The 3802-nt window shown below is 43.2% G+C and overlaps 1 pseudogene; it reads right to left on the reverse strand.

The window, feature by feature from the left end:
* Positions 1-1946: 1946 nt before the first annotated feature.
* LOC132523008 (heterogeneous nuclear ribonucleoproteins C1/C2-like) lies at positions 1947-3202 on the reverse strand (annotated as a pseudogene).
* Between the last annotated feature and the right edge of the window lie 600 nt (positions 3203-3802).

Below are 3802 nucleotides of genomic sequence, written 5' to 3' on the forward strand. Positions count from 1 at the left end.
ATTTCTATCCCATTTATAGTGCTACTTTCCAGGTCTCCCATTGCTGCTGAACTAAACTTTAACTGATGGATTGGGATGAAACATTTTTTTCCCCCTTTGGGTTCAAAATTCATCCTCTGATGCCAGGTTGAACATCTCTGAATCTAGTCTTGGCAGGTTCCTGGGTCCATAACTCTTCTTTTCCTCCTCTGGGCACAAATCCTGTGAGGTACCTGAAGTGTTTTTGCTCTAAAAGTCTTTTTGTTGAGTTTAGAGGTGAAGAAATTTAGCACAAGACGTCCATGACAGTGATTAGCACAGGGCTTGTCACATAATAACTGCTGAATAAATGTTACTTGAGACTAATTTGAAGAAATCTTCCTGCTTTCAGCTGACACAATTCATCTCTTCCCATTGTAAATGTCCCCCTTTCTTTTGAATCAATGACTTCTCAAAAAGATGCACATTTCTTTACAATTTCATCTCTATAGCTTTACTTCTGGGGAAATATATATATATATAAAGGTTGTCTAAAGCCACAATGTTCTAGGCTAGGTCTCTTCTAAAACACAGACCCTCTGTTGTCTCAATACAAACATAGACCATATACAACCATAGTTAGAAAATTACTATGATTGCTCTGTTCTGACAGATTGATTCTTAAGTCACATATGATTTTGTGCAAGGGTTGTGCAGCCAAAATTCTGCTGTCTTATTTTCCAGTAATATGACATGGACATCCATGCTGGTTCATGGGAGTTTGCCTCTTCACAGCCTCCTGGTGCCATGTGCGTTTTCATGGAGGCCCAGTGGGAATAGTGATTTCACACAATGGAGGGCACTCTGGCCGCACCTGCAGGCTGGTGGAGGAGCTGTTTGCGGACTATGGGCTACTTGACACTTCCTAAATCATACAGCCCAGGGGCAGGCACACTCAGCCCAGGACAAGGCCTCCCCGCAATTCAATTAGTAACAATTGGGTACTTTCTGTGCTGGTATTGACTTTCCACAACAATATCTGATTTCAGAAGTGATATTGAAAAGGAAAATGAGCTCGAGAGTGCACTTCAGGCACATAAATCACAGAAATGGAAAGGCTTCAGTCCTCTATTTTTTTTAAAAAAGCATACAACATACGAACACTATTTTTTTTTTTTGGCAAAAAGAAAACCTCAGACACTAGAGCCAAAATGAAATCATGACTTCACAAGCACTCCCCACACCCCACCCAAAGGAAATTATGGTTGGAATTTTAGTGTGCATTCTTTGGAGTTTTTCTGTAAGTGTGCATGTGTATGTTTGCGTCTATGCATCCTACATGGGGTCCCACTGCTGCATGGACTGTTCTATGCCTTGTTTTTCTCACCTAGTAACATTCCTTTCCTTGTTGTTACATCCACATCTGCTTTAGTCTTTTACTTGTCCAGATACAATGAACTGTGCTTTGAGGGGGTCTTCAGGATTCATCAGATAGTCAGGGACTCTCCAAGGGGAAGGAAGGGAAAGAAGCAACAGTTGGGGCTTCAGACCCCACAAGTGATATTAACCAGAGAAATTTCAGTTGTACTGTTTTGCATATTGGGCTTCCACAAAATTTTGCTTGGTAATAAGAATTGTGGGGTTGAGTATCCTCTTTAAGCCAGTGATACAGTTGAATGCTCTCATATTATTCTTTCTGAAATGCAGGCTCAGAAAGTTAAAGTGACTTCCCCAGGATCATAGAGAGAGTCCAGGAGAGAGCAGGCTTGAATCCAGGTCCTTAGGCTGTATTTCAGTACCTTTGATGCTCTACCCTCAGGCTCATCCTCTTTTCCAAGATCTGGACACACCAGGCACCCATTAAAAGGAATTATCCTGTTTTGACCCTGAAATGAGGCAGAAGTTTATTTTTTTTTTAAAAAAACATACATACTTTTTATTGTTAAGTCATAAAGAGGTATCAAAAGCAAAAATTACAGGGTAAGACTTAACGTAACTACTAGGAGCATCAAAGGAAGTGAAAACAGGACTAGGCGCAGGGCAATGTGAATTAATGAACATGGGAAGGACAAGGATGGGGACAACAGTGAGCATGTGCTGAAGATACTAGGGGAGAGAATCTGGTGAAAATTTTGATCTTAGACAAGCGCCTAGGTAAAGAAATAATGGGACAAGATTTCTAAACCCCACTATGTGCTTAAGAGTCATCCTCGCCATTGGCGCTGTCTCTGTCATCCTCTCCTTCCTCAGCCTCTTTTTCATCATCCTTGATCAACTTTAGCTGGTCATCCCCCATCTTCATTATCATCACCATCCAGTAGGTCCTCCTCCTCAACAGAGTCATCTGCACCCCCCTCAGACTCCATCTTCACATTAGTCTCATCTTTCTTCAGGGAGCTGCTGCTCTGCTCCTCTTCTGACTTATCATTCTTCATCTCTACTCCTTGTTTGCTCTGTTCCTTTTCGATTTTTTCCAGTAGAGAATCCACTTTTTGTTTTATCTGAGTCAACTCCTTCTTAGTGGCCTGAAGGTCATCTCCTTTCAACTTTTCAGAGTTAGAAGATCCCCACTGTCCACTCTTAGAATTGAAGCCACTTTTGCCCCTTCGTGAGGTGTTTCCTGATACACGCTGGTATTTTGAGGGCACTATACAGCCTGAGCAATAGGAGGAGGAGGAGGAACACGTGCTGGGTAACTGTACATCCTGTCCTAATAATCCCGTTGAAAGTCATAGTCCAAGTTAAAAGAGGAGCTGTACATTTCCGCTGCAGATCGTTTCACACCTGCTTTTCCTCGGTTCACTTTTGGCTCTGTGGCCAGATTAATATCTAAAACCTGGCCAGCAATCATTCTGCCATCCTCTCCTGCCACAGCAGCCCGGATATTTCTCTCATTAACATACTGAACGAAGGCAAAACCCTTATGAACAGAGCAACCCACGATTTTGCCATATTTCGAGAAGATTGCCTCCACATCAGATTTCTTGACCACAAGAGTATTGAGATTCCCAATGAATACATGGGAGTTCATGGAACGAGGATCCGTCTTGTTGGTAACATTGCTGGCCATTGTCTTTGATGGTAAGGTGCTTCACAAAGCTGAAAAATGTAGCTGAAGATCAAAAAAAATCTCACAGGAGGGGGAAGGGAGAAGAGATTCGATTCTGAATCTCCTGCTCCCGAGGTCTACGTGGAGAACCCGACTGCTGCTCGAGGTCCGCAACGCGGCCGCAACTGCTCAGCCTTCGCCTCTTCACAAAATGGAGGCAGAGGTTTTGTTATAATCAACACATACATCAGCTATCATATGTGTGGCCTACTTAGAGTCACAGGGTCTAGTTAGAGGTGAGGGGCGGAGCCATTATGGAGTGTGCTGTGGCCGAGGACCAAGCCCAGGACCTCCGTCTAGTTAGGAAGGGGGTCCCGCTTGCTTATAGCTTATATCCAGACTGCTGTTTCTTTCATTTCATTCATTTAGCACCCACTTTGTTAAGGGTATTATGTTTTCATAGATATCGTTCTATTAAAATCATAAATTCCTTATGAGATATGGATTATTCTTACTTCAGCAATGCAGAACTTGAAGGCAAGATGACTAGTCAGAGGTGCAGTGAAAGTTGGAACCCACAGTCATCTCTAAGACCAGTCCCCTTTTTGCCCAGCAAAGATCTCCCTCTTAGGCTTGGTCAGAACAGTGCACATCAGGTACATGTGCGGCTGCCTTCTGCTCCACAGGCCAGTGCACTGCAGGATGAGCATCCCTGGTGTATGCATTAAGAAGGAATTCTGTAATTGGGTGTGGGTGCCAACACCTTGCTTTACTATCACCCTTATCACTGGCCTC

This window comes from Lagenorhynchus albirostris, chromosome 7 (genome assembly GCF_949774975.1).
Source record: "Lagenorhynchus albirostris chromosome 7, mLagAlb1.1, whole genome shotgun sequence".
Classification (NCBI taxonomy): Eukaryota; Metazoa; Chordata; class Mammalia; order Artiodactyla; family Delphinidae; genus Lagenorhynchus; species Lagenorhynchus albirostris.